General features: G+C 47.1%; 1 long non-coding RNA gene across 1 annotated transcript in view; it reads left to right on the top strand.

Annotated features, from left to right (window-relative positions):
• LOC125168402 (uncharacterized) overlaps positions 1–12,584 on the top strand; it is an 86,940-nt gene that overhangs the window by 50,396 nt on the left and 23,960 nt on the right. Inside the window, exon 3 of the long non-coding RNA XR_007153125.1 lies at positions 9,143–9,269. This is a non-coding gene — a long non-coding RNA (uncharacterized LOC125168402). The remainder of the gene's footprint in view (positions 1–9,142; positions 9,270–12,584) is intronic.

Raw genomic sequence — 12,584 nt, 5'->3', positions numbered from 1 at the left:
AGAGAGAGAAGGAGACACAGAATCTGAAGCAGGCTCCAGGCTCTGAGTAAGTGGTCACCACAGAGCGTGATGTGAGGCTCAAACCCGCAAACTGTGAGATCATGACCTGAGCCGAAGTCGGACACTCAACTGACTGAGCCACACAGTGTCCCTGCCTCTCATTTCTTAGTATAAGCTGCTTTGGGCTGCAATTGAGTAGGGTAAGGAGACATGGACACATAGTTTTGCTTTTTTTTTTTTTTTAAATCAATAAACACCAACATGCCTTTAGTATCAGACTTCTGGGCATAGGGCAGCTAGCTTGATTGTTTTGCTCACAGCAGATAAAGATGGGGCTTGGAGGTCAGCATCTTCATGGAATTGCTCTATATAATATAGTCAAGTCAGACCAAACACATCCCAAGTGCTGGTCTTGTTCCTGCCTTCTCACCACCTCAGCCTCTGCCGCGGTCTCCATCCTCTCCAGACCATTCTACAGACCTCTTGCAGATGAACCTTCACGAAACAGTTGTTTTTCTTACCAACTCAAAAGCTTTACTGGGTTCCATGTTGCTTAGAAGATAAAGTTCTAACTTCATCCAAAAGTGCTTCTCAAAGTGTGGTCCCAGACCAACAACATCAATATCAGCTGAAAACTTGTTAGAAATGCAAATATTTAGGGCTCCACCCCAGACCTATGGAATCAGAAACCCTGGGCATGGGGTCCGGCAGTCTGTGGAACAAAAACCCTCCAGGTACCTCTCATTCTTACTAAAGTTTGGGAGCCTTTGGCCTGTCCTAAATCCTGACTTACCATCTCTTTGTCACTTTCCACTCCAACCAAATTGATTCTCTCCCTGATCCTGGTCACGGGCTGTTTATTTTCCTCTTTATCTCTGCTTCTATGGTGCCCACTGGCAACAGTAGTAGCTGGTTGTCGTTCTAACCCCCATCCTCCCCTTCTTTGATAGCAATCCATCTGTATTACAGAGACAGTGTTGTGCCTAGATGACCACTTTTCCATTGCAACTAGGTGTGCTTACAGAGTTAAATTCTAGCTAATCATTTTAAGTGGAGTATCCTGAGAAGGAAGGACAGACAGCTGGAGTAAGCCCCTTTTTGTCTCTCCATTTTTTCCTCTTCCTCCTGACTGCTTCCTGGAATATGGACATAATGGCTGGAGCTCTAGCAGCCTTCAAGGACCTTTGGGATAACCTTGACAGGGAGGCTATACACAGCCAAGCAGAAAAATAGAAAAAGCAAGGGTCCCATGGAGCTACTATGGCAAGTCTTTGAATCTGATCTCTGAACTTTACAGGAGAGAGAAAATCCCTGTGTGTAGAAGCCATGGAAATTAGGTTTCTGTTAATAGCAACCAAAAGCAATTTCTAACTCAAAATGCCTTCCAAATTTCTCTTTATTTATACATATCCAACCTGTTCTTTAATGCCTGATTTGTTCACATGTTACCCATTTAACAAACACTGCGGCATCTATTCTGTGCTAGGCTCCAGGTAGGTCCTGGAGATGCAAAGGCAAATGAACATAGCATCATCACATGCTGGCATGATTGTGCATTTGTCTCTCTTGCCCACTATTTCATGAGCCTGTATGCCCTTTAAGTCCAGAGCCTCTGACTTATTCATCTTTGGATATTCAGCCCTTAATGTGGAACATAATGCTTGAGAGGAGTCTAGTAAAGGTTTATGATCTGCCACAGACATCCCTAGAAGGTTCATCTGAGTTCTTTCATCCACATTGATCAAAAGGGAAGTGATGTTTACTAAGCACTTACTACATGTCAGTTACCATGTTAGACATTTTTTTCCCACTCAGGATTTTACTCTTTCCTACAGGTCACCCAGTGATATTTAGGTTGTCTTCATTGTACATTTGAGGAAACTGAGCCTTGTTCAGATAAAAATGACTTGCTGCTTTCTAACAACACAGCTGGTAGCTGATAGAAGTTGGAACCTATTGGGATGTTTTTGGTTGTAAGAAACAGAAAATCCTGTTTAAACTGGCTTAAATGATAAAGGGAATTGACTTACTTCCAAAACCTAAGCCTTCAGGGGTGGGCTGGCTCTATGCAACAGTAGTCCTAGATGGTTCCTTCCTCCACAATTCACAAAATTTCTGAAGTTCACTCTGATTGAACTAACTTTGCTTCCTTTCCCACTCTTGAATCATTGCAGGGTTGATGGTGATGGGGTCTTAGGCTTGAACTAACCTTTATGGCTTCCAGGTGAGCATACAAACACAGGCTTCTAGGTGATAGTCCCCCCCCCTTTTTTTTGTCCACTCCATGCTCCATCCCATACTGCAAAAGGCTTACATGCATGTAGACAACCCTGCTCTTATCTTCCAACTCCACATGTGATCTAAGTGTGTGCCCACTTAGGGTATCATCTACCTTTGGAAGGAAGAACTGGGAAAGAGGCCAGTGCAGGCCCAGAGAGTGGAATCTGGGTGTGGACAGTGAGGGTGTGATCAGTGAGGGAATGTGCAGACTTCTTGTGGATCTGTTTCCTCACTCAGACTCTCACCCCATAGTGAAATGTGTACTTGAAACAGGTGTCAGAGCTAGACACTCTGAAGTGTAGGGTACAAGACAGGGGACCTGATTGTAGTTCTGGATTTTGTGATCAGCCTCAGGTAATGGGGTCCATCTACAGAGCTGGAGGTGTTATGGAACCAGGCTGGAACGCTGGCGGAAAAACCAAGGGGCACTCGGAGATCTTGGTGGATCGGGGATTTGTTTAACACCAGTGGTCTCAGAGGAGACTGTCTCTCCAAAGGTCTGAGCGCTGAATGCAAGTGGGGTGGGTAATTGACAGTCAGCTTCCATATCTGTGGGGGTTTTCGCGCGCACAGCAAACAAAGGAAGAAGGACCCAGAGGAGGGGTCTCTAAGCTAGAGACCAGAGTCTGTTTTAGCCCCATAGGCCATCTTTGACATACTTTATTCACTTCTCCAACATTCCCCCCATTGATGCCTTTAAAAAAAAACAAAACTTTTAGTAGTCATCACCTTTCAGTTTTACAGGGTGGTACTCTCAGAAGGCTAAGATATGTGCTGTAGTTTGGCGAGCAACAGTGTTTTCAATAAAACGTACCATGGCATTCAGTATACAGGGGCTGATGGATACAAGTAAAATTATGGAGAGGAAGGGCCCTGCCAGGGTGGAAGCCAGGATGCCCAATCCGTAAGATCCCATCCTTTCCATTGATTGATACTTTCCTGTTGTCTACGTTGAATTCTTTCCTTGAGTTCCTTAACTTTAGTTGTAACTATTCCTGTCTGGTTTACATAATAGCAACATTCCTCCCCCAGAAAGATGCAAGTCCCTCCTTTTTCTGAAGTGAGAAGGTCAAGAGCTCGCCTATTTTGGAGGGTCACTGCCGCTAGAGAGTTCATTTGGTTTTGTAAGGTTACCAGAGAATCTGCCACCCGTTCCATGTCTTCACTTAGCTCTTAAGATAGTCGATGGTATAGTCCTGTGGATGAACCTATGCCTCCATTCCAGTTCCTATTCCTGTAGCAATTCCTGTGCCTATCAGAACGGGTAGCAGGAGCTGATCTTCAGTGTATACGGATATCTCTGGGGTTAGGAAGATGGAATAACATATCTGAGTCCAGTTGGCCTCTAAGCATCAGTAGGCCAAATTGGAACACAGAACACCCCAGGGGCTGAACATAGGGTTGTATTCCTCTTTAAGGTTATATTTCTTCCACATAGAGAGGTACCGTTCATACCTTCAGGGACTATACAGATTAGATTGTCAGCATTTGTGAGAAGGACCCCAGTGGCCAGGGGTCCAATTAAGACAGAGGTGTTGGTTTTGAGATTTTTCAGGAACTTCCCAGGTCAAAGGGATAGGAGTGGCTAAGTAAGCCCTCCAGCTGAGGGGCAAGCACAACCAGCAGGTTTGGGTGCAATTATCTATTTTATGGAGGACTTGTTGAGTAGTGTTGGCCCAGTGCTGGAGTGGGGAATTGGTAAGCATCTGATTGAGGGCTGAAGGTTCAAACCTTGGTAGGCTGCCAGGGGAGTGGTCGCCTTTATGGCTTGTATTACCCTATCCTGGGTATACTTTATAACCTTTTGAAGGGCCCTGTCTTGCACCCCTCCCCCGTCCGAGATCCCCCATTGAGGAAGGTAAGCATAGCAAGCTCGTTTCCCTCTCTGGAGGCCCTTGTTGTGACATGGGTTTCTGACATTTTGGGTTATCTCTATGGTCCAATACTTAGTCCTTAGGGCACTGGGTGACTGACAGAGAGTGGGTGTTTTTCCCTTGTAGCAATCTTTGTGGAGGGAGGTGAAGACACTGAATGCCCTTGACCCTCTTATTGTCATATAACAGTCCTGGGGGCAAAGTGGGTAAGTGGCAGTTGTGAGGGTGAGAGAGGTTATCATAATATACAGGCAATACTTAATAATCCTCCCATCCAGAGGAGGTATGTGAGACCCAGCATGCATCTTTTGCCCCATGTCCAGCTTGTTGGTGCAGTCTCTATCAGTCCAACAGTAAGAAGTAAGATCAGGGCTATGACACCAATAAGGGGCAAGGGCTGGCAGAGTTGCATCCAGACCCCTGGGCTAGGTTCATGAGTTGATTCCTCAAGCTTCTGCCGTGAGCAGGCCAGCTAGCTTCTGGGGTGTGGCTGGAGCAGGGCTGGAGGTCTCAGGGGCCAGTTTCCCTTTTGAGGGTCAGTTTAAGTGGTTTGATTGATTTGGATCACTTTGCCAGGTTTTGGGTTCTTCTGAGTTGGCCTTCTTCACTCTGAAATGATGGAGCGATGGGGTGATACCTGAAACTTTAAGGGCTGTAGGAGTTGTTAAAATAGAAGTATGAGTCCCAGTCTACCGTGATCAAAGAGGTTCCCTCTTCCAATTTTTGACCCACACAGAGTCTCCTGGATGAAAGAGGTGAATGGTGGTCCCTAAGGAAATTGGGGCCCTCTCTATGGTGTATCTCTGTAGCTTATTTAGGACTGCCCCCAAGGTCTGGAGCTGTTCTCTTATTCCCTTGTTTCCAATCTGGTGTAGGTATCCTGGGAGTTTTCCTAAACATGGTGGGGGGGGGGTCGCCCATATAATAACTCAAAAGGGGAGAATCCCAGTGCCCCAGGCATGCATTGGGCATGCAGGAGGGCCAGTGGTAGTAAATATGGCCATGGGAGATTAGTCTCTTGGTGGAACTTAGCCAGGGTTTCCTTGAGGGTGTGATTCATCCGCTCTACTTTCCCTGAGCTCTGGGGTCGGTAAGCAGTGTGCAGTTTCCAGGTAATGTTGAGGGACTTTGTTAGGGTTTGTATACTGTCTGCCACAAATGCAGGTCCATTTTCACTGTGTATGGTTAAGGGTAGACCAAACTGAGGCACAATCTCCCATAGAAGAGCTCTGGTCACCTCGTGACTTTGTTCTATTCTGGTTGGGAATGTTTCGACCCATCCTGAATATGTGCAGATTATTATAAGAAGGTACCTGAACACTTTGTTTGGTTGTATGTCAGTAAAGTCCACTTCTAAGTCTTCAAAAGGGGCAGCCCCCATCATTTGCATGCCAGGTGGGGGCCGAGGGACAGACCAAGCATTGTTTTTGGCACACGTTACACATTGCTCACTGACAGCTTGGCATAATTCCGGCAGCTAGCTGATATAGTTCTTTTTGAGGAGGGCCTCCAGTGCAGTTTTCCCTAGGTGCGTGAGTTGGTGATACTCCTTCACTAGGTGTTTTCCCATAGACGATGGCACAAGGATGTGTCCATTTGGCATGACCCACCATCCCTCTTTGCTTAGTGTGCCCCCTTCTGTGGAGGCCCAACTTCTTTCTTCATTTGTGTACAGGGGTGGGGAGGCTTCCCTCTGGGGCACAAGAGTCATAGTGTAGGTAGGAGCTTCGCGTGGGTCACCACAGGTGGCCACTCTGGCTGTTTTGTCAGCCAGGCGATTTCCTTGAGTTATGGGGTCATCTCCTTTCTGATGTCCCTTACAGTGTAGGATAGCTACCTTGTCTGGCAGCCATAAGGCCTCAAGAAGATTTAATATTTCTTCCTTGTTTTTGATAGTTTTCCCTGCAGCAGTAAGGAGGCCTCTTTCTTTATAGATGGCCCCGTGTACATGCACAGTAGCGAAGGCATACTGGGAAGCAATGTAGATGTTAACTTGTTTACCTTTGCTAAGGATGAGGGCTTGGGTTAAGGCATACAGTTCAGCTCATTGTGCCGACCATCCTTCCAGCAAGGTTTTGGCTTCCAGAACTTCGGTGGTTGTCGTTACCGCATATCTTGCTCTTTGGCTGCCTTCTTGTAATAGCTGCTCCCATCGCTGAACAGGGTGATCTCCAGGTTTGTTATTGCCTGGTCTTGTAGTCTGGGCGGCTGGCGTAGACTTCATCCACTACTTCAGAACAGTCATGGTCGGGTTCTCCCTCCGTGGAAAGGAAGGTGGCCGGGTTTAGTGTTCTTACTGTTTCGAGAGTGACCCTTGGGTTTTCATAGAGAAGGCCTTGGTATTGTGTCAGCTAAGAATTGAAGCGGAAACTATATCCTTGGGTGCTCATGAGGGACATGACTGCGTGTCAGACTTTAACATTAAGTGTTTGTCCCAGTGTGAGTTTGTCTGCATCCTTGATAAGCAGGACTGTGGCTGCCAGCCCTCTGAGGCACGGTGGCCATCCTGTAACCACAGGATCAGGTTTTTTTTTTTTGACAGGTAGGCCACTGGCTGTTGCCAAGGCCTCATACTCTGAGCACTCCAAGGGCTATTTTTGGTGGTGGTGGTGGGGGGGGGGGGCGGATTAGGTCAGTACTTTATTTTTAATTTAATTTTTTATTTTTTAAAATTTACATCCAAATTAATTAGCATATAGTGCAACAATTTCAGGAGTAGATTTTTTAGTGCCCCTTACCCATTTAGCCCATCCCTCCTCCCACAACCCCTCCAGTAACCCTCAGTTTGTTCTCCATATTTATGAGTCTCTTCTGTTTTGTCACCCTTCCTGTTTTTATATTATTTTTGTTTCCCTGCCCTTATGTTCATTTGTTTTGTCTCTTAAAGTCCTCATATGAGTGAAGTCATATGATTTTTGTCTTTCTCTGACTGACTAATTTCACTTAACATAATACCCTCCAGTTCCATCCACCTAGTTGCAAATGGCAAGATTTCATTCTTTTTGAGTGCCGAATAATACTTCATTGTATATATATATATACCACATCTTCTTTATGCATTCATCCATTGATGGACATTCGGGCTCTTTCCATACTTTGGCTACTGTTGATAGTGCTGCTATACACATTGGGGTGCATGTGTCCCTTCAAAAGAGCACACCTGTATCCATGGGTAAATGCCTAGTAGTGCGATTGCTGGGTCCAAGGGCTATTTTGTCCTTTTCATGTATGAAGAGTTTAAAGGGCCTTGCTATGTCAGGCAAACCCAGGGCTGGGGCTTGTCCCAGAGCCACCTTTATTTCTGTGAAAGTGGCCCTTGCCTCCTCAGTCCATGCGAGGGGCTCCCGGTCTGGCTCTCCCAACAGGTCATAGAGGGGCCTCACTATGGCTGAGAATCTGGGAACCCAAATGTGACAGAACCCTGCGGCCCCTGAAAATTCACGCAAGCCTCATTTTGTTTGGCGCTGTGGCAGTGTGGTGATAACTTTCTTCCTTTCCGGTCCTAGTTCTCTTTTTCCTTTTGTGAGGATGAAGCCTAAGTATTGGAACCGCTGCTGACAAATCTGTGCCTTTTTCCAAGAGGCCTGGTACCCTGAGTAGGATAGGAGATGCAGGAGGGCCTTGGTACCTTTCATATAGTATTCTTGGGTGTCGCTGGCAAGGAAGAGGTCGTCTACATATTGGAGGCAGACACACCTTGTGGTTTCCCTTGGAAAGTCGGCGAGGTCTGCAGCTAGTGCTTCCCCAAAAAGAGTGGGCGAGTCCTTGAAACCTTGGGAAAGTGGTGTCCAGGTCAGCTGCATCTGGCTGTAACGGGCTCAGCCCATTCAAAGGCAAACAATGGTTGACTTTAAGGAGCCAGGCAGAGGCAGATGAAAGCATCCTTTAGGTCGAGGCATGTAAACCATCTGGCTGACCCCGGAATTTGGCTGAGGAGAGTATATGGGTTCAGAACCACTGGGTGTAAGGAAACAGTCACTTTGTTAATGGCCCTCAATTCCTCTACTGGTCGGTATCCTCCTCCTGGCTTCTTGACTGGCAAGAGCGGGGTATTCCAAGCTGATTGGCATTCAATTAGAATACCTGCTTCTCTATGCTTGGTCAGGTGCTCTTGTATATCCATCCTAGCCTCGAGTGGAAGGGGGTACTGCCTTTGTCTCTGAGGTTGGGCTCCAGGGATCAGGTCAACAATGAAGGGGGCCCGATTCTAAGTTAGTCCAGGTGGGTTATCTTCAGCCCATACTGAGGGGAATGTAAGCCTGAATTCTGAGGGGCTATAGGGTAAGGGCTGGGCACAGAATAGTCTCCATTCTTCTTCCCTTGGCAGGGTAATTGCCAAGACCAGGATTTCCTTCTGCCTTGTATTTAATTGGAGGCTAGTGTCTCCAGTAGGTTCAAAAGTTATCTGGGCCCTAAGTTTGGAGAGCAGATCCCAGCCCAGGAGAGTAATTGAGCAGTCAGGTAAGTAGAGGAACTCATGCCGGACCTTGTGACCCCCAAGTTCACATTGTCAAGCTTGACAGAAGGGCTGCTGCATCGCCCATGTCCCAGTAACCCCAAGTATGTTTGCCATCTTTTGGCTTAAGGGCATCACCGGGGAAGTAACAATGGAATATTCAGCCCCAGTGTCAACCATGAAATTTATTGTGTGGCCCCCTACCTTCATTTCGATTGTGGGCTCAAGGGGGCCAAGAGAGAAAGAGCCTGGTCCCCCTCAGTCTGATTCTACCCCAGCCAGACCAACGAGGTTCTTGCCTCAAGGTTTCTCCCAATATCGGCTGGGTTTTGAGAGCCCCTTCCGATTCAGACATTCATTCGTCCAGTGTCCCTTCTCTTTGCAGTATGCATATTGGTCCCTTGCTAAGGGGGTATGGGCTTCCCCCCTTTTGGTGGTTGGGGTCTTCCCATCTTTGCAACATCTGTTTCTTTTAGTGCTGCTGTGAGAAGGGTGGCCTTCTTTTTTAGTCTTCTCTCTTCTTCTCTTTCAGCTGTGACTTCTCTGTTCATGAAAACTTTGCTGGCGACCTCTATCAGCTGAGTGATATTCATCCTGGCAAAGACCTCCAACTTCTGGAGTTTTCTTCTGATATCTGGGAAGCCTGTGCCACAAAAGAGGTATTTACCATCTGTTGACTTTTTGGTGTCTCGGGATCAAATGGGGTGTATACACGGTATGCTTCACATAATCTTTCATAGTAGTCTCTGGGAGACTCCCCAGGGTGCTGGGGAGTGATGTGAATGATGATATTTTAGTCATGTTCGTGGGCTTTTGGGCTCCAGCTCAGACTCCCTGAAGGAAGACTTCCTGGTATCGTCGGATGTGGGCCTGTCCTTCTGTGGTGAAATCCCATGGTGCGCATTCTTCAGGTGCAGGAGCTTGAGCCCAGACAGCAGGGTCATTGATCCCCGGAGGTGCGTGAAATTCTAGGTACCGTCATGTTTCTCTCATTATTCTTCTTTCTTCTGTATTAAACAGAGTACGGAGTAACTGTTGACAGTCTTCCCAAGTCGGTCAGTGGGTCTGGAAGAGGGCTCCATCAAGTTGACCGTTGCTTGTGGCTTTTCAGAGTATGATGGAATGTTGTGTTTCCAATTGAGGAGGTCTGTTGTAGAGAAAGGTTGATAATACATCATGGAACAGCTGGGCTGGACTGTTCCATCCTCATTCTGTCTTTCAGGCTCTCTTGTCTCCCTTACAGGCATTTGGAGAGTGTTAGGTCTGGGTCTGGGGCACCCTCTGGCTGCTGCCCCCTGTGGGGGAGGATTCTCCAGGTCCAAGAGGGGTGGGGAGATGAGTGGTGCCAACTGTGGCAGTGGTGGTGGTGGCGACTGCAGTGGCAGTGGTGGCACTGACTGTGGCCGTAGTGGAGAGACAGATGGGGGTGGAGTTTCAAGCTCAGGAGATGGGGGGAGGGAATTGATGAGTCATAAGGAGGTAGAAAGACAGTATCTTCCTCCATGTCTCATTTAAATATTAGAGGAGTGGTGGGTCCATTCTTTGGCTCCCTGGGTGAGTGTCTGGATGAAGTAGCTAAAACCTTTGCCTGGCTCTGCTTGCTAACGATGAATCGCACCCAAGGCAGGGGATTTCGGGCAATTTCAAGCCAGGATTCAATGTATGGAAGTTGATCAGTGTGGCCTGGGTTCCCAGGGACTATTAGCAAACCCGCTGCACTATTTGAGCACGTAATGTCCCTTCTGGGGGCCACCCTATATTGAATATGGGCCATTATATTTCACAAAAGATCCTTAACTTCTTGGGTGTCATTTTCACCCTGTAATCACCTGAAAATCCCTTTTTAAGATTTTTGAGCATGACCTCTAAAATTGTAGGCTTACTCTGTTTTGATCCCATTATTAATTTCTTTCTCATGTTTGGTGTCACAAAGACAGACAAAGGGAGGGTCTCCTCAGATGACAGGACCAATCAGATACTCCTCTGGCTGCATTCCCAAGGGAAACTTTAGGTGAGGTTTGGCTGTAGCAGACTCAGCTTTGTGACTTGCGATTGGAATCTGATCTGATACCACCCTAGACCTTATACTCTCACCAGTACACAGGAGAGCCCATTCAGACTCCATAGACTTTTGGGGACCTTAAGGGTGCCTGTCCGTGGAGCCACAGACTTGAACTCAACTGGCAAGCCTGGCTGAGCCGCACATTCACACACACACCCACAACAGAGTTTATTATATTCCCTCCCGCAAAATTTTCTACCCGTGAGACCTATTAAGGCCTCTGGGAATTGATCAGGTCCCCCTTCTACCCTTTTGGGTGGGCCTGACTTCTTTGGGGCCCCAGCATTACCGGTTCTGATGTGGGGTCCAGATCCTCACCTACCACGTCTCTGAGTTCTCTGAATCCGGCAGGAACAACGGAGTGGGGCCGGCCCAAGGCAACTGAGAAGGAGACTGCCGAAATTCAGGCAGGGTGCACGCCTTCTCCCTTGTGATCCCTCACTCTGTCACCACCTTGCCATTCTCCCAGACCGGTGGCAACAATGGGCCAGTGCAGTTGGGTTTCCTGGTCAGGGAACCAAGTATGTTGAGGAACCAGGCTGGAATGCTGGCAGAAAAACCAAGCGGCACTTGGAGATCTTGGTGGATCAGAGATTTATTTAACACTGGTGGTCTCAGAGGAGACTGTTTCTCCAAAGTTCTGAGTGCTGAATGCAAGTGGGGAGGGTCAGCTTCCATATCTATGGGGGTTTTCACGCGTGCAGCAAACAAAGGAAGAAGAACCTGGAGGAGGGGGTCTCTAAGCTAGAGACCAGAGTCTGTTTTAGCCCCATAGGCCATATTTGGCATACTTTATTCACTTCTCCAACAGAAGTAGCATCACACCCTCTCAAAACCCAGGCATGAGTAAAATAGAGTATGAAGAGTGGGTTCTGAAGGGGTGACCAATATCCCTACAGTGGCCCGTGGCTGACCACCTACAATGCCCATGCTTTTCCTGCTAAACTATGCTGCCCATCAGCCCAGAAGAGCTGCAGGCAGCGTCTTGTTCATTACTGAATTTCTGTTACCAATTGCAGAGCCTGGCCCCAAGTAGGTGCTCAGTATATATTTATGAAATGCCAAATGAATGAATGAAAAAGGCTACTTCTCATCCTCATCACTCATGACTTTTATCATGTGTATCTTGCACACAGTATAAATTTTCTTGCTTTTGGCCACTTCAAGTAAACTCTCTAGCTGCCGCAAGTAAAGCCCTTGAAATTCCTTCCTAAGCTGAGGGCTGGAGGTGGGCCTGGCTAGGTTGCCTCACTCAGAAGAGGAGGCATCAATCGAGGCTTGACCCACAGTTTAAGGTGGGAGCTTAGTGTCTCCCATACATGCTATCTTCAGATGCTGAGTGTATGAATTTAGGGTGTGCATTGCAGTCTGTTTTCTAGGCTTCCAAGATGCTGACATCAGAATTTCATCACATCAGAAATATAATTTGGCCAGGCATCATGAAGCATTTTGGTTTTGTCTAATTCACGTTATTAATGGCCATCTATGGAAATAACTACATATACTTTGCTGCTCAAAATAGCCAGCCCTGTCTTTGCTCCCATCTCTACAATCAACAAGGGTCAGCCCTGTGCTCCTTGCATACACCAGCTCCTGGCAGTGCCTACTCTGAAAGGGAATTTTCCTGTCCCTGTGATGAGAACAAAATGCATTTTACCTCCTGCCTTTGAGAGATAACACCATATTTTCTGAAACATGAGTTTTGACCTGTGATAATGGCCATTCTCAGATGATGTCCTATCCCTGGACAGCTGGGTCCAGAGCTCCACTGAAACAATTGTGCAAAATACACCAAATGTGAGGCTGCTCTGCAGATGGACTCAATCTGATTATTTTAATTCTTTCAGCAAGTGATTTGAATCAGCACATGCCTAACCCTAAAGGGCGTGATGTAATCCCTGTATCCCAAAGC

The sequence above is a fragment of the Prionailurus viverrinus genome, chromosome B3 (assembly GCF_022837055.1).
Source record: "Prionailurus viverrinus isolate Anna chromosome B3, UM_Priviv_1.0, whole genome shotgun sequence".
Taxonomy (NCBI): Eukaryota; Metazoa; Chordata; class Mammalia; order Carnivora; family Felidae; genus Prionailurus; species Prionailurus viverrinus.
Note: the sequence above shows the minus strand (reverse complement) of the source record. Positions and strands in the feature narration are given on the sequence as shown.